Genomic DNA, 22,768 nt, shown 5'->3' with positions numbered 1-22,768 from the left:
TCATATGGTCACCCTACACACACACACAAACCTTTGAGGCTTTGGTATATGGAACTCAGTGCCACAGTTTTTACTAAAGTTCCCAGTTAGGGAATACTGCCTCAGATATAAAACCTTTAGCCGTTGCCACCAAAAGAAAACCTCTAGACCTAAAAGAAACTCAGCAGCCTGGTTCCTGTGGCATAGGCATGGGATGACACTACTATTAGAGACAACCTTTCAAAAGAACAAAAATTAATATATTTATTAAGGGGAAATATTTACAAAAGAGAATAAAGTATCATTCCTCAAATAATACATTGAAATTGCTTAAAGTTTATTAAATTAAGTACGCTTGGTTACCATCCCAAATAGGTAAGAATTTTTTTTCCAGCTAAATTAGCTCTCTATAGCTTTTCCTTCAGACCAGATTTTTCCTAAAGTCCACCCCAACAAATTCCGTGTAAACTGGAATAGATGCTGGACACTAGTTTTTCTTTGCCTTCAGCTATTCCTGCTCCTTCTGGCTTCTAGAATTATTCAGATGTTTCAGGGACTACTTTCTGATGTTTCTTCTGGTCAGACATAAAATAGTAACCCAAAATGTATTTGTTTGCTCATAAAATTATCATATTTGGTATATTAAATTTAAAAGTATAGTTTAGTCAGACAATAATTACAAATTTACTGAGTTTACTTTTAAATGTTTTAATTTTAATGATAATTTTGGAACAAATCAAATTATATGGAATACGTTTTACATTCCTTAAGTAACCAAATACCTTTAGATCTTTAAAGAGAACTAAAAAATCTGGCTGCTCAGCTGTTCAAAATAAATATTGCATATTTTCTGTTTCCCCCCCAAATTTCTGTGTCATCCCCCCCCCCGAAAACCTCCCTGGGGGTAGGGGTAGAGGATGGGTTTTCCCCCATGATTTCAGAATTTTCAGATATTTTCATCTATAATTGTATGAACAAAATTTTTATTTCCCTCACATTTATAAAATATTTATTTAGAATAAATGTTTTGTTCCTAAATGCTTTGAATATACTAGTATGGTATAAGACTGCAATGCACAAAATACTTAAATTACTGTAACTTGTGTCTCAGCCAACTTAGCCGTATTAACCTCAGTGGGACTAAAACCATCTAAATGGTTGCAATCCTAAACATGTTTACTACTGAGTCAGGTCCATTAAATTAAAGGTTCCAAAATTAATACCCCAAAGACCCAAGTACTTGGTTGGTTGAGCATTGATGAAAAAGAAAAAAACATATGATGCTGTCCCCCCCCTCCCCCAACTTCTGGTTCAAAATATTTGCTTTAGTATAAGAAGGGCTTTATAATTTCCAAATGTCAGTAAGACAGCATTAAACCTGTATTCAGTTAAAATAATTGTATTAAATTTCTCCCTTCTAGGTTCTGAACTGATATGTTTGCTCCTTCAGCAATGGGAATTGGTACCCCATAATGAGTTTCCCATTCATCTTAAGTTGTAACATGATGCACAATACATTGTATGAGTTGGCAACAGTAGGGCTGATCCAGTAGGGCTTTTCTCGTGGGTTGCATCTAGTGTTAGTCCTACTTAGAGTAAACCCATTGAAATGAATGAGACTTAATTTAGACTGTCATTGGATACCACCCTGTGTTGTTACAATTGGATGTACACCACTCTGATCAGTGTGGTGTAGTAGCTAAGGTGTTGGACTGGAAGTCAAGAGATCAAGGTTCTAGTCATCACTCGCCCATGGAAACCCACTGGGTGACTTTGGGCCAGTCACATACTCTCAGCCAAACCTTACCTCTCAGGGTTTTTGTTGTGAGGATAACACGGAGAGGAGGAAGACTATGTATGCCGCCTTGGGTCCCTTGGAGGAAAAAAGACGGGATATAAATGTAATAAATAAATAATAATAAATCTTATTCTATAATATCCAACAGTGTTTCTTATCTCCAGCTGTGTCATATATATATTTTTAGAAAGAACAAAATTGAAATGGATCTAGATTATCAACATTTTTCTTCTTCTCCACCTTTAGTAGCTTTATGAGAAGCATGAATTATCAGGGGCCAATCTACACTAGGCACCCCCCTCCCTCACCCTCATACCACAAATCTGGGCTACTAACGATGTACATGATGCACTCACCAGTCAGTATTTTCTGACTCTTTTTTATTCTAGTGTTTTGCAGACCCCTTTTATGATGCCCCCCCCCACATATGGTGTTGTGCCCACTCTAGTTATTTCTGTGTGAAGCTGTGCACCATTATGACTGGCATCAGTGGGAATGGCTTCAGCCTGCAAAAATGGCTTTCCTCACCTTTCAGCTTAGGTGGGGGAAGTGGTTCTGTGAAAAGGAAAGAAGGGTCGGTCCATTTGCTGACCATCATTGACTGAAGGTGATGAAGTTTTAATAGTTGTAAGCTCACACTATTTTTTTTATCAAAGATTTTTAAAAAAGGGATATCTGATGAAATTATAATGTAAGACACATCAAGCTTTTTACAGGTTTGGGTTTGATATCCTTGCTAAGAACTTTGTGATGATTATCACTCTGCATAAACAAAATACAAACATTATCTTTTTTTCTTTTTTCTTTTTAACTTGCATTTGTACTGAATACTTGTGGTCTAAATTTTGCCAGATACCTCCATGTATAGCCACAGATTCAGTCTGGGTGGCATAAACAAAAATAAGGGTTTTCTGTTTCTGTGTTGACTTGTTTTATAAACTAAAGACATTCCTTTTAAGTAGTACTATGTTTGTGAGGTGTTTGCCTGTGTATAAATAAAAGTCCTCTTTGGCCACTCAAGGATTTAAAGTACACTACAGTGCAGAAAAAGTCATATTGACCTATTGAACTTGCCTACAATCCTAGATCAGGTATGAAAGCTAGAGAAAAGTATGATTCCTTTACTCACAATCACTAATTTTATTCTCTCAGTATTTTAACAGTCTATAAATTAATTTTAACTTTGCTGTTTTAAATTTGTATTTTAAATTTGTATTTCTGCACTGCTGCTGATTTTATCCTGGTTGTGCTTTTATGTTGTATTTTATATCATGTTTTTATACTGTTGTTTTATACTTTGAATGGTTTTCATTTTTGTGAACTGCCCGGACAGCTTCAGCTATTGGGTGGTATAAAAATGCAATAAATAAATAATTAAATAATAAATAAATAATGTGGCTTAGCATCACCTAAAAGCAATTATTTGAAGGGCGAAAACATGCACTCTTCACTACTCCTAGACTTGTAAAAGGCCAACAACATGTAAGGTAAGTATTGGTTATTCTCTCACTCTGTTCCTCTCCCTATTCCCACTAGAAAGACCCAGTACATTTTACCTTGTTGGGTTAGAACAAGGTCACTGGCTGTTTTCAGTCCTTCCCTTTCCAGGTGTGTGTGTGTGTGTGTGTGTGTGTGTGTGTGTGTGTGTAGCAGTGGTAGAGTGACTATATAGAAAGGAGGACAGGGCTCCTGTATCTTTAACAGTTGAATAGAAAAGGGAATTTCAGCAGGTATCATTTGTATGCAAGCTGCACCTGGTGAAATTTCCTATTCATCGCAACTGTTAAAGCTGCAGGAGCCCTGCCCTCTTTTGTATCTGGTCAAGACAGCAGGGCTTCTGCAGCTTTAACTGTTGTGATGAAGAGGGAATTTCATCAGGTGTGGCATGCATACAAATGACGCCTGCTGAAATTTCCTTTTCTCTACAACTGTTAAAGATGCAGGAGCCCTCTCCTCCTTTCCATATGGTCACCTTTGGCAGTGGGTGAGAAATTGAGTTCAACAAATCCTATTGCATTTACTCACCTAGATGAACACAACAAGGGTTGCTGGCTCTTTGGTCTCTTTCTCTCTATCAAAAAGAGATAGATATCGGGGTGCGGGGAAAAGAATTGCAGACACCATGGTACAGCTATGTCCAATATCTGTCTGCCAGGTAGAATTCTGTTATGAAATGTATAACTGCCAGTATTAGGTGGGTACCTAATAGTTTGCTGCATAGTAAGAAAAATGTTCTTAGTACACAATGTAGATAACTAGTGCCATGTGATTTCAATGTAGTTTCTAGTGCCATGTGATCCCCCATACTACTGTTCTATATTTGGTAATGGTGGCTGACTGGCATAGTCAGTTTGGTTGTGATGCTAGGCACAGTTCCATTGGACATAACACTATTGTTGTTTTTTAAATTTCATTTATTATGTTTTTATCTTGCCTTTACTCCAAGGGAAGCATGGCGTACATGATTCCTCCCTCTCATTTTATCCTCACAACAGTCCTATTATGTACATTAAGCTGAGAGATAGTAATTAGTCCAAGATCACCCAGTGACCTTCAAATCTAGGTGGGGGACCTGAACCTGGGCTTCCCTCAACATTACAGACATTACTTCTCATATTAGTTGAATAGTTGCCAGTGTAGTGGCCCACAGGAACAAGTTGTTTTGTGTCGGTGCATCTCAGCCAGTGTTCAGTACTTTTAAGCGCCTTAGACTTTAGTAGGAGATATGCTTAACCCTCAAGTCGCATGTCAAAGTGCTGAATTTTGGCTGGGTTGTGTCTAATTTATTTCTATTTCCTTTCCCCCCCTTTTTTGGGGTGCGTGTGATTTCCTCTCTTGCTATGTTCAAAACATAGTCTCTCCTCTATACGGCGGGTTCATCTTGAGTTATTTGTTCTGCTTACACCACCGTGAATTCTGGAGGTTTATTTATTTATTTATTTAAGGATTTTTATGCCGCCATTCAGCCAAAAAAGGCTCTCATGGCGGCTTACAAAAGTATTTCTTGACAGTCCCTGCCCACAGGCTTACAATCTAAAAGACATGACACAAAAGGAAAGGGGATTGGGAGGGAGGAGGAGGAGGGGGGAAAGGAAAGCAAATTCAGGCACTACAATCTTAGTTGGAAAGTTCAGCAGTTACAGGTGACAGCAGGAGGGAGGGGTGCTCTCAGCTGGAGCTGGACCCAGGCACGGTGGAGAGGTGCCTGGCTGCTGCTTCCTCCCTCACTGGTGGCCTCTGCAGAGACAGTTGGTAGCAGGAGGGAGGGGGCTCTCAGCTGGAGCTGGACCCAGGCACAGTGGAGTGGTGCCTGGCTGCTGCTTCCTCCCTCACTGGTGGCCTCTCCAGAGACAGTTGGTAGCAGGAGGGAGGGGGCTCTCAGCTGGAGCTGGACCCAGGCACGGTGGAGAGGTGCCTGGCTGCTGCTTCCTCCCTCACCGGTGGCCTCTCCAGAGACAGTTGACAGCAGGAGGGAGGGGGCTCTCAGCTGGAGCTGGACCCAGGCACGGTGGAGAGGTGCCTAGCTGCTGCTTCCTCCCTCACTGGTGGCCTCTGCAGAGACAGTTGTTAGCAGGAGGGAGGGGGCTCTCAGCTGGAGCTGGACCCAGGCATGGTGGAGAGGTGCCTGGCTGCTGCTTCCTCCCTCACTGGTGGCCTCTGCAGAGACAGTTGGTAGCAGGAGGGAGGGGGCTCTCAGCTGGAGCTGGACCCAGGCACGGTGGAGTGGTGCCTGGCTGCTGCTTCCTCCCTCACTGGTGGCCTCTCCAGAGACAGGAACAGATACAGGGTGACACTACATTGCAGATGGTATTTTAGGCCCTTTCTACACCTAAGTATTATCCCTTGAAAATGGAGGGATCGTCCCTGCCTGCTCCCTGGATCCCCTGTGTGTCATTTGGATGCACAGGGATGATCCCGGGACGATCCCTGGAAAAAAGGCAGGTGTAGAAACGGCCTTAGTTTCTGCTAGTTCTATGTGAATGAGTTCTTATCAGATCTGCTAGATAGCAACACTTTCTCTCTCCCCAGTATATTTTTTTTGTTGAAGCATACAATTTTTAAAGTTACAAATGAAAAACAAATAATGATCCATTAGACCCACTGAAACCTAGTTAATAATGAACTTTAAAAATCTTTGGAGACTTTTTTCCAAATATAATCAACCACAGAAGAGAAAGACACAAGTCAAAGTAATGTTGAACATTTCTACATTTCTGTGTGTGCGTGTGTGTGCATGTGCACACACACACACACACACACACACACACACTTCATTAAAAAGATTATCATTGCTGATCTAAGTTGACTTGCCATACATAAAACTTGCATTTCCCATAGTATGACTTTAAAACCCAATTCAGAGCTGGACAAATTTCAAACTGTTAAGAGGCAAATGAAATACAGTCCTATAATTTTCTCCTCATTAGTAGAAATACTCCTGAAACCAGGCAGAATGGCATCCCAACAAAATATCCTGTTCTGGAAACTAACATGCAGCAGCAATAACATTCAAAAAGAGGAGGAGAATTATAGGGAAACTCAGAGCCTGAGAACTAGAATTAGGTAATCTTTCTGTTGGTAAATTCTGATTTCTTATGGCAGAACCTTTGAGACAAAATACAGAAATTGTAATTAAGCTGCCCATGCCACATATTTATCATCGTTCTGATTCATTGTATTATATTCTCCCTCCCTCCCACAGCAAAAAAAACCCCTTAATTTGATTCATACCCTTAAAAAGGAAAAACACCCCCCCCCCAAAAAAAAACTGATTTACTCACATGGATATGATTAAGTTCTTGGCATAGAACCCTGTTCTCTTCTGCCTCCTCTTCTCACACTCTGATACCTTCCCTTTTCACCCAGTGCACATATATACAATTTCAGGCTGAAACTCTTTTTCAAGTAGCATTTTTAGACTGATGATTAAATGAAACCAATGTTTCCAGAGAATTATGATGGTTAAGTCCACATGTGATTAAAAGCGTTATTTTTAATAAGTAGTATAGAAATAGCAGGAGTAACAAGTAGCTATATTCTGCTAAAAGTAATATGAAAAGTCATTGTGCAATATATTCTAGAGATTTTAGTTGGTTTTACAGTTTGAGTACAGTTGAAGCACATGAAAAGCAATTCATGCGTCTTTTTTTAATGTCATGATTATTTTTAAAGCAACTTTTAAAAAGAAGAGAGAAGGAAGAAGGAATTTTATCGAAAATCTAAAAGAAGGCAAATAAATGTGTGTGTGTAAAATAGATTATTATAGTACAATTTTCATCCTTTTTTAGGGGTATCCTAAATCAAAATGGGAGTTGTTGACCTTGAATCTGTACTCAATTCTCGTTGAGGCCTTTCTTTATCAAGAGTGTGTGTGCCTAAACTATTCCAGGGCCAGATCTCTACCTTGTGTCAAATCATTACGAATGTGGAATAAAAAGCAGGAAATAACAAAATGAAATGTGTAATGTCCCCCAACAGTTATCAGTGCACTTCATTACCACTATAAAGCAGTAGTGTAGATGATGGTGCTATATAAATAAATAAATAAATAATAATAATAATAATAATACCTCAGGTGGTTTTGCTTTGATTGCAGAACTTTCAGGAGTTCTGGAACCCTTCAGTGAATAATCTTCCAATGGCTCCTTCATAATGCTGAAAATCCCTTCTCTGTGTGTATTTATACATGAATGTATTTATTAACAACATTTATGAAAAAAGACAGGATTTCTGTCCCATAATGGGAACCCCAAAGTAATATTTATAAATAGCATTAAAACAAGCACCTATCTAATACAGTAAATGAATCATGCAGATGAAAAATAATTCAAGTTTAGTTGTAGACTAGAAGGGAGGTAGAGGATACAAGTTGATTTCTTACTGCTTCACTTAAGTTTATATTACTCAAGGTATAGCAGCGGTTGATTACTGAAAAATTGTTATGTCTGAAATGTTGACCAAAGTGTCTTCATGGAGAAACAATTCTAACACAGTGGGTCCAATTTTCAGATCTTTGCAACTAAGAAGCAAATTTCCATACTCTTCCTTAGTTTGTGTTATTTACTCTGGTTCTTCTAGACCTGAGCTGGTCAGGTCATTGAACCTACCTGTTTATAACTGGAAATCCTGTTGAGTCAGCCCTCGGTTTGGATTTTCCCCCTAGGTATCACAAAACTCTCTCTCTTTAAATGTACCTTTACAACCGTAAGGGGAAGAAACTTGTTTGGTTTTAGAACAAATGCTGAGATACTTGATAATTGTGTTCTTTACCCAGTGCCAGGTGTGACAGTACAGATAATTCATGACCTCAGCTATACTCTCCCTACAAGTGAACGTTGGCGCTAAATGAAAGATATGTCCGCCTATATTTTTGGTTTCTGACCTTTTAAATTGGGATTCAGTTTGGTTCATGTATGTCATATCTATTGATTTACTGAATGTAGGTGTCCAGAATTTGGATTACCATTTTTCATTATCATAGTAAAGCCACAATATTAAACAAACGAATAAAAAAGAAGCTCCTAGAGATTCCCTTAAGTCACATCAGCTAAAACTTACTAGTGGCCCAATTCAGATTATAGAGGGATTCACTCACTTCCCTCAGCAGTTACTTAGTAGAGACATGTAGGAAGAAGTAGAGACAGTGGGAAGGAAGAGAGCACTTGGCTTTCCTCTTTGTTCCTGCAAATGTGTGCAGGGCTCTCTAACGATCTTAGGTTGTTTTATGCTTCATAATTGGGTTGCACTAAGAAATCATAGTTATTGCAAGGGATAGGAATGTGAAACATATTAAAAAAAATTCTTATGATTTTGTGAGGAAAAGAGAAGGAGCCAAACACCTGCAAGAAGGGAGAGAAACAGAGCCCTTAAGGAGGGGAAGGCATGCTTCAGGCTTGCAGGATCTACTTGGTGTGTGTCCGTCTCCTGCCCCCCACCCCCCGAATTACAAATTCCACCAACTAGAGTCAGGTGCAAAAGATATACACTTATAATTAAACACTTCAGAGCCCAGGAATTTGTATTGAGTACTAGAACTAAATGGTGCTCACCGTCCTTTCACACAAAAATCCATTCCTGTGTGTTCTGCAGAGATGCTGTGGTTAGTTTCTTTGTTTCAGCAGTATAATTAAGTGATTGGGGAAGTAATTTTGTTGTTGCTATGGTTAAAGCACTGGGAGTCAGAAATCTTTGCTGATCATCTTCAAAGCACCCAGAGATCTATCAGCAGAATACCTTCTGCCTGCCCATCTTAGACCAACATACATAAACTTTTTATATAAAATCCACAGTGGCCAATAACTTTGTTAGGACCAAGACAAATGTGCAAGCTTTTGTGTTCTCCAGAAATTTTCATCAGGCTTAGAGGTACAAAAAGCAGGGGATGTGGGAAGAAACAACAAAGTCCATAGTCTTAGGGTATATGTATTTGTGTAAGGATGTGTTTATGCTAATATATCTTGCCATCATAATATATTCTAGGTTTGTTGGATGCTGGGCTCTACTTGTAGAGCCCAACCACAGAATGTTCTTGAAAATGCTATTTATCTAGGGGGGGAACTCATTTTTGAATGCTGATAATAGGTTTCCTGATTACTCTAATTAAATCTCTTGTTTGTAATAACAAAATCTGGTGGCACTTTAAAGACTAAGGCTACAGACCCATTAAACTTAATAGGACTTATTTCTAAGTAGTTTATTATTGTGGCATATGATTTCACCCCACAAAATCTTGTGTTGCAGTAAATGTGTTAGTCTTTTAGGCCAAAAGTGGCAAAACATCAAAATTATATTCAAAAATTGAAATCCTTTTTGGTGTGATGCCTTCTCAAGGGCTCATAAAAAAGAAACTATATTTTAGGATACTCAATATATATTCATTAAATCAAATTGTATGTAGCATATTTACATAAACCAAATATTTACATGTTATACACTAAAAACACCTCATATTATGTTTTGTATTAGTTACAGGTAACTAACTGGTTCCTGAAAAAGGGATTGCTCAGAAAAAGTATTACAATTTTAGCATCATTTTGTGGCTTTGCCTCCTTTGTTTTTGTTTTGTGTGTGTGTGTGTGTGCTGCCTCCTTATTTTGCTCTTAAGGTTATTAATCTAATTTAAATCCCATTCATTCCTATGAGTCCACTATAAGTAGGACTAACATTGGATACAACTGTACACACACACTTACTTGGAAGCAAGTTCCATTGGACTCATTGTGGCTTACTTCTGAGTAGACGTGTATAGGTTTGCACTATTAATTTTTAAGGTACCACCAGAATTTTTTGCTATAGTAAACTAATGTGGTTACCTCTATGGATTTTTTATTTTATTTTTTGTTAATGGAAGGGGTGACATCTATGCTTTAAAATGTTTATTCCACTAAACCCACTGGATGTCTAGACCCATTCCCAGGAGAGAAATAAGTTCTTGTTAATGGACTCGGACAGGTAATCTTCCTACCAATTTGTCCTTCTCCCTTGTTGCCAACTAGGTTAGTAATTTAGCATCTACTGTTAGATTATTGTTTAAACGATACTTCTCTGTTTATAGGCAAGCATGTCAAACCTGCTCTGTCAAATGTACATCAATATATGTAAGGAAAGAGGATGAAAAAATTGGTTGAGGGTAAGAAGGGACAAGTATAGAATTGGGCTGTCAGGATCTTTTATTTCCAGTGTTTTAGAAAAGTAGTTTGACCTTCCTAAATGTCTATTCAGAAGTAAGTCACAATTTGTCCAGTAGTGCTTATGTCCAAGGTCAGATCTACATCTTGTGTCAAATCATTATAATCCCATATTTATGTCCCTCTTGCATATTTATATCTTATGGAACACACAATCACATTTGTTGTGGTATTTTGGACAATGTGGAATAAAAAGCAGGAAATAACTCTATGAAAGCAGTATGTGGAATATGTAATGTCCCTCAACAGTTGTTAGTGCACTTCAGTACTGCTATAAAGCAGTAGTGTAGATCTAGCCCAGGTGAGTGGGCATAGGATTGTAGCCAGAACTGCCTGTACATTTTGAGGAAAGGTTAAGTCTTGATTCTGTGTTGTGGGAACTTTGTCATTTTGCTTCCTTGAGCTTATGTTAAAGAGAGAAGGATCTCTCTTGAAGCAATGTGCACGTGTATTCAATACCCTCCAGAATTTTGACTTTATAAATTTGTGTGTCAAATTAAGAACGTATTTGAATCTGAAATGCCAAGAAGTTGAGTCAGATTTCATTGGCCTTACCAAAAAAAAGTTTCACTAAGACCAAATCTTCATTCATAACAACATGTTGTTATGTCATGCAGCAGTTCTCTCATCCTCTAGCCTTAGAGCCAATTCCCTTGATTGCTATCCCTGTGTCCTAGAATCACAGCTGTTGGTTGAACAGCATTGGGACTTGTGGTGGCATGCAATTGCTTGCAACCCCTCCCAGATATTCAGTTGTATTTGGTTTATGATAATCTTATATTTCTTCATTTGGACTGCTAGACTATCACAGATGAGGTTCAAGAGAGCTTCGGCTATTGGGTGGTATAAAAATGTAATAAATAAATAAATAAACAGACAGACATATATATGTCTGGTGTCTGATTTATGGAATCCCAAGTTAAAACTGTGATATAATTTGCATCATTCTTTTATAGTAAGAGCAGATTTAGGTTACTAATATCTTGTTTAACTGGGGGTTCTGCACTCTTTGAAGTAAAGAATGTTAAAAAGAAACATATGCATGTTCTAAAAGTAGTACTGCATTCAGAAAGTTGTGTCCCTTTTGGTGTGTTTAATATACTCTTCTTTCACATGCCTCTTGGTGTAAAAACATGTATTACATTTTACTGTATTCATTTTAGAAATAAGACCAAAATTGCACTGTAATCCCCAAATTTCTTTTGTGCCCTTGGGCAACTGCTAAACTATTATGTTTCCTACTGTTTACAATTTGCTGAATGATGTTGAAGAAAGTGCTCTCTCTTGTGGTGGAGATTATGTGGATGGAAGATGAGGATTATTTACTTAATTACCTATTTATTTGATGTATTGCCGCCCTAAAATCTAGCTAGATTCATTGAACATCACAAAGCAGGTTTGTTTGTACTTATTGCTGTTTTATTTATTGTTTTGTTTTGTTTAATGAATTTTATCTTTTTATGTTGCTGGGTTAAGAAAATTCCTGAAGTGGTATGCTTACTGAAAATGGGTATATCTTGTGTTGAGGCTAAATTTAAATAATTTGATTTGAATGTAATATAAAATCCGTTTTTAAGTAGATACATGTTTTATAGGAAAGTAGGGTAAAGGAAGTGTGTGAAACAAGGGAGGTGCTTTTATGGCTGTTTTAATGGATACACAATCTGTAAAACCTGTAAGCACATTATATTGGAAATAAGGATGGATTCATAGCAATATTCAGACTTAGCTTGAATCTCTTGTTAAGTCTAATGCATAGGATTTAACATTATCCTTTCAAATAGCAGTACTTCACCTGTTTGGGGTATTTATGTAGCTTCAGGTTGATTAAAAGATGTAGCTGGATAGTATATTATGAATATACTGTAGTGCTGGTAATATATGGAAACACAAAGAAACATCTTGGCTTAAATCAGTCTCCTATAATCATTTCTAAAGTATTTGTTTTTTCATCTGAAATGTATTAATAAAATTAATTATTGGCATTTCTTTGAGATTTCTTATATTTTAAATTTTAAATGTATTCAGTTCAGTTACAGTTTCCAATAGCAAACCAAAACTATGGGAATATTCAAAATAAATAGAAAAGAGTGGGCTATACAATGGCAGTGTATTAATATAATTGTAGTAAGAACACACACACACACACACACACACACACATGGCCACCTAGGTTTATTTATTTATTGTCTTTGAAGTATACTTTAGAAATCCTGTGGTACAGTGAATGGCTAAGTAGCTTGAAGAGGTGTATCTCACTTTATTGGAACCATGTGATACAGTGACATGTCTATGAAATTACAGGTTATGTATTTGCGATATGACACTCTAGAGTTTCTTGAATAGAAATCCTGAAATATCAATAAGATTTTCCCCGGGACATTAGAAATGTGGTTTGTGTAACCGGAGTTTTAACAGGATCTACAACTAGGATTTTTAGATGGATGCATGTATATGCATTTATTTCTAAGGTTCTTAAATCTGTGTTGGTTCCTAGTTTTGTCCGCATAGATACTGGTATGACTGTCCAGAGTGGTCTAATGAGGTGGTGTGCTGTATGCTTGTTCAAACAAATATTTATCTGTGGCATGTTGAGAGTTCATTCCAGAGTGTAAAATAATGATGTAAAAATAAGTTACACCATGACAGGCTGTCCTGATTTAGTCTGGTATAGCAAATTCCTCTGATGGTATCCCGGGATATGCAAGCATTCCAGAGTAATTTTAATATATTTTCTGAATATAGCATAAGCCTCTGAGTCATACCTATAAGGAGCTCTTCTCTCCCCTGCAAAAGAGGCCTGTTGTTCTGTAGGGTGAGGCAACTTGAGTCATCTTGTATGGTTTGTCCTGGCATACACTTCATGCCCATAAATTGGGATTGGCCAACTGTAGCAGCAGCAGGAAATCTTGCAGTTCTTCGGTTTTCAGCAGTGACTGCAGCCATATGATGCTTGAAACTGTATGAAAATCTTAGGATTCAAAAGTAAATTTCACTTTTATCTTGACTCTACAATAAATGTATTGAATTGGCCATTTTACAATATAACTGTTCTTTTATTTAATATTAATAAAAGTAATATTAATAAATATAGAAGAAAATAATAAAATGGACGGAATGAACATATAGAATGCATGAATACCTGGACACCGTTTTGCAAGAATATTTAGGATATACTTCACTGTCATTGATCTGTACATAAAATAATTCTTCAACTTGATATTCAGATTTAGATGTAGTCTTTATGATGAGATGCCTAATTACCTTGACAAGCTGTAAAAACTATAAGGGTTAGTTTAAGACTTGTAATTTTGTTAATCCTGTTTAATTGCTTTTTTCCTTAGAATGGATCAGAACGTTTCTAATTCTGAGTGTTATCTAATTAAGTGAAAGCAGGAGAGTTTGGGGTATAGAAGGCACCATAAATAGGTGTAAATGTATTTATTAAACATGTTTTCTGTAGTATAACTGATTTTTACGTGTGCTAGACGTTGTTCTTGTGTCTGTGTGAAGCGAGGGAGTTTCCTGCTTTAAAGCACTAGTACTCAGGCTGGGCGTTTTCATTTTGTACTCCCTGCTTCCCCCTCCCAATGCTTGTCCTTTCTGTAACCCCAACTAATTCAGAAATCTTTCTGCTGTAGTGGGGACTGCCCTGTCATGTGTCAGAGGCAACTAGTTGCAGCCTGTGATTGGGCAAGAGCTAATTGGCGGCTCCGTATAAGAAGAACTCCCTGCCTGGGAGTTAGTAGAAGCTTTACTCACTCACATTGCTTAGTTACATGTAGATTGCAATGCTGTGACTAGGTGGTGATTCAGCAACATGTGATAAAGTTTAACACTGGTGTGGGCTTGATTTAGCCAAATAGTAGACAATAAAGCCATCTGCAGCCAATTTGGATTAATGAGTGTCTCCTAGGAGTTTGGTAACTGTCACTTTAAGATTGTTTACCCATTTCAGAAGACTACAGAACAGAATCTTTGACAGGAACTTGTCTGAGCTTATTTTCTGTTCTCATTGCCTTGTTTTTATCACAGGAATGAAGTGCACTTTACTTTCAAAAATGACTGTGGGGGGAAATCTTTCATCCTGCCTTCTGACAAAAGTGCTTTGTAATCCGGCTTGTCTAGCTGCAATGGTGAAGGATTTTTAGTTAACGGAAGCTGTAAAATCTCTCACCAGGAAGTATTATTTACTTGGAACGGGTAAGTATGAAACAATATTACTTACTGCTACAGACTATTGCGTGTTAGAAATTATGCTCAGATTTGCTGGTTTCTAACTATATAACTAATACCTGAATTGAAAGGGGGAATAATCTCTTTAGGCTTAACGTATTTGAAATAAACTGAGTGTGTGTGTTTTAAAGAATGTTCAGAGCATGAAAGTGTGAGAGAAGATCAACTATTCAGGACAATGTTTTTAAGGGAAACATGTTTTTCCCGTTTCTTTGTCCTTTTTATTTATTTTAAGATTAAAATTCATGATAATTTCTTATTGCATATTTTAGTTGTAACAAACTTTCTTTGGAAAAGAATGAGATCTCTTTTAAATTAATAATTTCTCTTTCTGCTGACTATTTGCAGTGTATTTACTGGCAGGACCACATTTTGAAAACCTTAATTATCAGTCTACCTTGTTCTAGCTAAATTAAATAAAATTTAAAAATAGCATGATTTTTCTCTATCAGTTAGTTACTGACTCCACCCCATAATAATTATTTTTGACATCATTGGGTTTTTTTAATGGGACTTGCTGAATATATTAAATATATTACAGTATTAGGATCTAGAATAATAGGCACATTATATAAAATTTAGTGAAGGAAACCTGGGCAAAGTATTTAAACTTTTTGAATGAATTTCCTAGTATAATAAAAGTGTCATGAACTAACAGAAAAATATGTTTCTGTATTAGTCAACTTCCTTTCAATTAGCTCATTTTCAGATTTTCCGTATGAACATGCTGTGTTGAAACAAATAGAGGAAATAATTAGTTTATGACCAATAAAGCTAAGTGTGCCTATAATCCAATGACCTTCTGTGCAGTAATGACTTGTTTTTATTTTCAACTGTGCATTTGAAGGAAATAACTTTATTTTTACGGCTTAGGTAGATACTATAAGATGTTTTGTCCCTAATCGTAATCAGCGTTCTTTCCCCACCCCTCATGGGCATTTATGTTTGTATAGCCAGTTGGTTGTTTTAGTGATGCTTGAGACTCATGGTTGAAGGCAGAAGGTTCTGTCATTTTGCTAACAACCTTCAAACTATTGTCTCTTTTTTCCTAGTGTGCTGTTTAAAATAATGCTTTCGTTAAAAATAACGATTGTAAAAATAAGAAGGGAATGTTTAACAAAAGGAGCATTAAAAAAGAATAGGCTTAAAAAATACCAGCTTTAACAGGTCTGTTCCCTAGTAAATTGGGAAGAATATGAACTGTACCTTGGCAGTCTTCCTTGTTCTAGATAAGGTGTGCTCAGTGAACACAAGGGAAAAGGCTACCTGCTATGCAAACTGTTTGGGAGGCTTTATAATATCTTCAGCAGTCATAAAAAATAGTAGAGGAGGTTTTCACTTATGATATTAACCCAAAAATATAGGTAAACTTTTCTGTGTCTAGTGTTACTTACAGATATACTTGAGCTTAAGGAAAGAAAAATGTATTGTAGCTTAAAAGAAACCCTGTTACTTTTTCTGGATCACAGAGTTTTGAAAACATTTCTTAGCTTTGTGTATCTGTTTTGAAATATTTGTGAAAGTGAAGTCAGAACTAAATGCTCTGATCCCATTTTTTTAAAAGATTGTATTTCTATAGTGACTTTCTGTATCTTACTTTATTCTCTTTATAGTTGAACATGATAAACACTTTAAAGGTGACTTTATTAAAGATAATGTGTATGCATTCTGCTAGCTAGGAGAGCTTCTGAAAATTCTGGGTGTGGAACAGACAGAGTGAAAAAGAACTAATTTCTTAGAAAAGTGTGGGGGTGTTTAATTTTTCTGTATTAGAAAAGTGAAGTACCAATAGATACTAAGGAGAAATAGCTGTAAATTAAGACAAATTACTTTAAACTATTTTAAAGCATTTAGTGGATGTCTTCATCAATAACTCAAATCTATTATCATTAGAATAAGTGAGAATGCTGAATGTGAGTTTGTGGTCATAGTCAATTTCATAGTAAACAGCTAACTGAGTGAAAGCTTCCTTCTCGTGTACTTGGATGCATATAGAGCATAGTTCTGCTTGTGCTTAATTCAATATTCATTCAATCAAACTTTGGGCATAACAGCTCAGATTTATGAGGTGGAGAAAACACTACAATCTCAGGAATCTTCTCAAAATATATCTAGAGGTTATATTTTCATTATATATAATAACTGAGTGGCTGTTTCTATTTCACTATTGTATATCCACAGCGTATAGATCTGGCAATAACAGATATGGCCACTGATTGCCAGAAAAGGTGCCACCAACATCTGAATAATTGTTGACAACCATATTTGTAATTCTTTACTTGGCTTCTTTGTTTATTTTGGTCTGTACTCTGGGAACAGTCAAAACTATATTGTGTTAATCAGACCAGATAAATCTAATTTAGCACTTCTGGGGAAGTTCTGTACCCAAATGTGTTTTTTTGAATCTCTTTTCATCCTCCTCAAGAACAGTTCACACACCTCCTTGATACCTTAAAGAAGTGTATATGATTTTTTCCCCAAGCAGTATAGATTCTACTCTTGCACCAGTACAAGGTGTAACTTAAGAGGATCCCATTGGAAGGTGAAAATTGAATTCTGATAGCCATTTTCTGTCAAGGTCCTTGTCATGAGAACCTTCATGTTGATTTGCTATCACTATGTCTCCTTGGAAACCCAGGACATTATCTTATCCCATACATTTACATGGATATGGATGAAATAGCAAGATGATCATTTTTCACAAGATTTGAAGAACAATGTTTTAACATATCACTTTACATCTTTTTAATATATTTTACGATAAACAAACACACAGACTGTAAATGTGAGTAGTTTTGAATTGCCAGGTGTGTTTTGAATTGCCAGGTGTGTGGTATTGTGACGTCATATAAAGCAGGTGGTGCAAACCATTAAAACTGTCTGCAGAGTTGCTGACTCTCTAAGAAAGTAGCCTATTCAGTTTGAAGACATTTCCCATTAAAAATTTAACAACTTCATTGTTATACCATGCACATCTACATAGGAAAATACTAATAGGCTTGCTGTTCTGAGCTTTGACATTTTTAGATTTCAAAGTTAGCTGAACACTTATTTATTAGTTTATTTTTTTAATTGCTAAGTAGATAGTATCCATCTTTCTGAAGCTTTCTGAAAAGCTGAGATTGTCCTTTGAAATGGAGTACATATGTGCAAATATTTATAGCAATAGTAGTTTAGTATTCATCATTTCTGCTTAAATTCTAAAAGCTAAAGTTAAGCATTTCTAATATGACAGCAATTGGGCCATTTTAAAGCATGAGTATTGCTTTCAAGTATGTAAATGGTCCAAGCTGATTCAGACTTTTTAGACTGTTGATTGGACTGCAACATTGAAGGCTACCATACTAGGCTGCAGTACTAGACACCCTTACCTGGGAATGTCCCATTATACAGAGTGGGATTTACTTCTAAGTAAACATTGGGCCTGTTCAAACATATGCTAAGCCACGGTTAGGCCACTAACCCTTTTGCAGCAAATGGTTAGTGAGTGCATTTAAATTGTGGTTATGTAGACACCATGGTTAGGAATGGTGCACATGATACACTAAGCCATAGTTCAAAATGCTTAACCACTGTGGCTTAGCTTGTCATCTAAACAGAGTCAATATAGTTTGGCACCGTTAATAACTGAATATCAGTTGATATTTTATATGGGGAACTGTTTCATCTTGAGAACAAGTTGTGTGTTGAACTCACATCTACCTAGCCTAAGACTGCAATTCTAAGTATGCGTACTTGGAAGTTTTATCCTAGGTCTCATGTTTATTTAAAAGTGCAGGACTATTAAATGCTGTATCCAAAGTATTCACTAAGGTGTAGGAAAATAGAGCTATACTGCCTAGGTTTAGAACCAAAAACAACATGTGCTTAAACATCATGTGAAAGACTTTGATTAAATTTGGCCACTTTGACTACATAAATGTGTCTGTTAACTTTTTTCTGAATTGAACCCAAATTATTTTCTAATTTGAAGTGAGCAATAATCAATTATGACGTCATATTTGCCCATGACAAATGGAACACCGTATGCATTATCTTACCTGTCAAGTAAAGATGAACATTTTATGTAGTACATTTTAAAAGCATACCAGGATAAAGGGTTGGGGGGAAACATTCTTCAGAATGAAGAGGTAGAACCTGAACAAAAAATAATGTAGTTGAATGAAAGATCAGACTTGCTTCCCCCCACCCCCAACTTCAAGTTATAGGTCAGGGATTGGTAATCTGGCACTTTACATATGTTTTGGAGTACAGCTCCCATCATCCCCAGCCAGCATGGCCAATGGTCAGGGATTATGGAAATTGTAGTTCAAAACATCTGGAGGGTGCCAGGTTTCCTACTGATCTTTATAGGTTCCCCTTTGATTTCACTTAATTTCTACATGTTGTAAGTTGGTTCTGTATTCCTTTTCACTTTATTTGTGGTAACAGCACTTCTAGTACTGCTACTTTTACTCATCACATATTTATAATACTATTAAACTATTGTAATACACGAAACAATATGAAACTATTGTGAGACACTAAAATCCGACCATTAAATTTGTAGTTCATCCTCTAGATTATATGCCCTAAGGGCATTGGCCATTTAGGAAGCTGTTTCCATTAGCAAGTGTGGTAGACTAGGCTGGACGAGAAAGCTGTTGAATGGTTGGAGATGGCTACGTTGAGTGCATAATAAGAGTAATATGAATTGTGCATAATAAGGATAATATGGTATAAGTTATGTTTGTTCTGGGAAGATATAGAGATTTGTTTCAGTACTACCTGAAACTTTAGAAATTACTAAAGAAGAACTTGGAGATAATTCTACTATTTAAGCTAAAAAGGGAAAAATCCTTGCAGAATGAGGTCTAATTTCCAATTTAATTCTCCCACAAAATATTCTGTTTGACGTGTCCACAAAATCTTGTTTGGTGTTCTTTTTTATGACTAACACAGATAAAGCTCTCCTTTTAAAATTTTGTTTGGGAGCATATATACTCAATGACTTTGAAAGGAGGTTTCTTTGACAATACAGTAATTTTAGTTATTTAGGGCTGCTTCACACATCACAGATTTATTTCCTGATCCATACATCTGTGGTGCTATTCAGATATAGATTATCTCTGCACTTGTGTCCTTGCCTCTTCGTAGACCCAGCAAACGATGTTGTAAAATGCATTAGTTATGCTTCTGTTGCTGGAAGGAGTGGTTTCAGTAGTTCCCCAGCTAGCAACTGCAGGTCATAACACCCTATTTTACCTAACTAGGAAGCTCTACTTCTGTGATGGTAGTCTTTGCCTCCCAGGTATATAGCAGTATGGAAACACATCATTATGTATTTGCAAAGTCTGTACTGTGTAATGGACCTTGATTTTAGGTAGGAAGGTATTAAATAACAAGTCTGTAAAGGCTTTATTGGGAGTAATGGACTCAACAAATAGACTACACAATAAATATCATTTATTAAAACATCGCTGAGCAAAACCCTCCATAGCTTGCATTGCTTCTCCTTGAAAGGAACTCTAATATGCCTTAGAGCACAGTCCCTACATATATCTACTCAGAAGCAATTCCCATTGCTTAGGTGGGGCTTACTCTTAGGTGAGTGGTTATAGGATTGCAGCTTTAAGTGTCAACCTTAGACACTTACTAGGAAGTAAGCACCACTAAACTCAGTGAGTTACTTCAGAGTAAAACACCTGGGATTGGGGCTTTAAATAACTGTATTGTTGGTGTTTTGCTGCAAGTGAAATGAAATTCCAAGCTGATGTTCCTTTTAGGATGTATGTTAATTGGCTGACTTAAGTGTTATGTTCTCCTCCCTGATAGGAAGCATCACAATAATTCAGTGTGTTTTTGTGATCTCTTTTGTTGGCAGATTAGGTTTTGTACACTGACAGTTATTGTGTATTCCTAATAACCACTTGAATAGCCCTGGGCAAGTGCTAGTCACATACTAAGTTTGACAAGTTGTGTTGCTTTTAATTCGGGTTTTCATGTCACTTTTACTGAAATCAATTTCAGGAATACTTTGAAGATACCTATTGAAGAGAGGGGAAATAACATTTATAAACATTAAAAAGTATGTTTTAAAATAGAAAAATAGTTTAAATTCAGTTTAATTCCTTAGTTTAAGTCTTATTGGCAACCTTTTCTCAGGGGTGTTTGTGCTGCCTTGAACACCCAAATGAACGTTTTAATTCTCAAGGGAGTTAACCAGGATGCATCACATACATTGTGGGGTCATTCTAATGAAAATGTCCAAATATTGGTTTACACATCACTTAATAGGCAGCTTGACGAACAGTACCCATAGTGTTACCCAGGAATTATTCATTATAGCTAATTGAAATCAAAACAACCATAGATAGATGCTTATTATGAATTACATACTGCCATCAATGTACTTGATGTTTTAAAGAGTGATGTAAAAAGATTCCCTGTCTAAAGGAGCTTACAGTTGAAATTGTGGCATTGAGGGGACATGAAAGAGGGGAGGCAAAGGTAATGGACAGGGGGAGAGAAAGGACAAGAGAAGAAGGGTAACAAATGAAGACTGTGAGGAAACACACACTCACTTGATCTACATTTCACTTGGGACGGCAGTCGAAGGCTTCGTAGAAGAAAAGAGTTTTAAGGAGGGATTTGAAAGAGCTGGCATAGTATAGGTTTTGGGGAGGTGATTCGGACATTATGTGCAGCAAGGGAGAACAGTTGGATTCGTTTGATTTCTATAACTTTGATTCAACTATGTACGCCACCTTGGGTTCCTTGGAGAAAAAAAAGGCGGGATATAAATGCAATAATAAATAAATAAATAAATAAATAAATTTTATTTTTAATTTATCCTCTTTGTTTTGAAAACTGCTGCTTTTATTTAGAATCAAAGCTGCTTTCCTCCTGGAATGATCAGCATATGAGTGTGTTCAGTAGTTTGGGGCTTTTTCATTTGCTAAATCCTTTGAAAATCCATGCACCCAATATTTCTTCAGGGTTTCTCCCATTTTCTTATCAGGTCTCTCCCTCTACTTGAGCATAAGCATTGGCTTTCTTGTTGTTGTTCAGCAGAATACAATTCTGCATTGATCTCTTGTGTATCAGCTCTTCTTAAACAGAAATATATAGACCACAGGTAGCTCTGCAGATCCTGGCTCTGACTATACTTGTACTCTTTAGGATGCTCAAAGCAGCTTGCCTGGGGCATCTCAGTGGTGTCCCATCCAGGCAAACTTTAGCTCCATGAGTGCTACAAAATTTTGTGGTTCCCAGACTGTGGTCCAAACCACCATGAAATAGAAGCAGATCACAGCACAGCACAGGAGTGCCATTGAAAGCTGCCTACAGAACTAATTGTTAATGTAGACAAGAGAAAGAATTTATAATCAGATTTTTCTCACTTTTCTGGGTGGATAAGAAATTTCTTCCTGAGCCTTGATAAAGTGCTCTGTCACACGTGATATATTATTAACCAAACTGGCACATTTACACTAAAACCTTACACTTGGAAAAGTTTTTCTTGCCCAGGCTGTAACAGAAAGCAAGCTATGCTCTTTTTTCTCAGAATTTTTCTCTCCTAGGATTGATTCAAACATGCTGCCTTCTAACATGGTGCATGTGGGGAATGGTTGTATGAATGGGGTGTGTGTGTGTGTGTGTGTGTGTGTAAAGCTAGCATATTGAAGAGGACTGTGCCACATTCATGTGGCAGTGGCATGATCCTCTTCACCTTTGAATTGATTCTTATCCCCTCCAGTTTTTTGTGTTTACGTTTACATCTGCTTTTAATTTCTACAACCTGTACCTCCAAATGATGATGTGTTTCCTTCAGTGTCCTTTTGAGTTTCTTCTTTATGAGGTTATGTAGCACTTGGGATTAGTATCAGTGTGAGTTGCCGATTAGAAAGTATCTGTGCAGTTAATAGTGGAATAATAAATCTGTAGGTTCTTCGGTGCTTCATTGGATGATAATGCATTTAGACCTTGCACCACTTAAAGCCATTTTTCCTTACATTTAGGTTTCAGTGGCACTGTGGAGTATGTGTATGCCAGTTTAGTGGTGTGTGGGTCTCCTTTGAGTCCTCAC

The 22,768-nt window shown here is 36.9% G+C and overlaps 1 long non-coding RNA gene across 1 annotated transcript in view; it reads left to right on the top strand.

Annotated features, from left to right (window-relative positions):
• LOC134398913 (uncharacterized) overlaps window positions 1-22,768 on the top strand; it is an 85,805-nt gene that overhangs the window by 48,939 nt on the left and 14,098 nt on the right. The window contains exon 3 of the long non-coding RNA XR_010025464.1: window positions 14,500-14,667. This is a non-coding gene — a long non-coding RNA (uncharacterized LOC134398913). The remainder of the gene's footprint in view (window positions 1-14,499; window positions 14,668-22,768) is intronic.

This window comes from Elgaria multicarinata, chromosome 5 (assembly GCF_023053635.1).
Source record: "Elgaria multicarinata webbii isolate HBS135686 ecotype San Diego chromosome 5, rElgMul1.1.pri, whole genome shotgun sequence".
NCBI classification, from domain to species: domain Eukaryota; kingdom Metazoa; phylum Chordata; class Lepidosauria; order Squamata; family Anguidae; genus Elgaria; species Elgaria multicarinata.
Note: the sequence above shows the minus strand (reverse complement) of the source record. Positions and strands in the feature narration are given on the sequence as shown.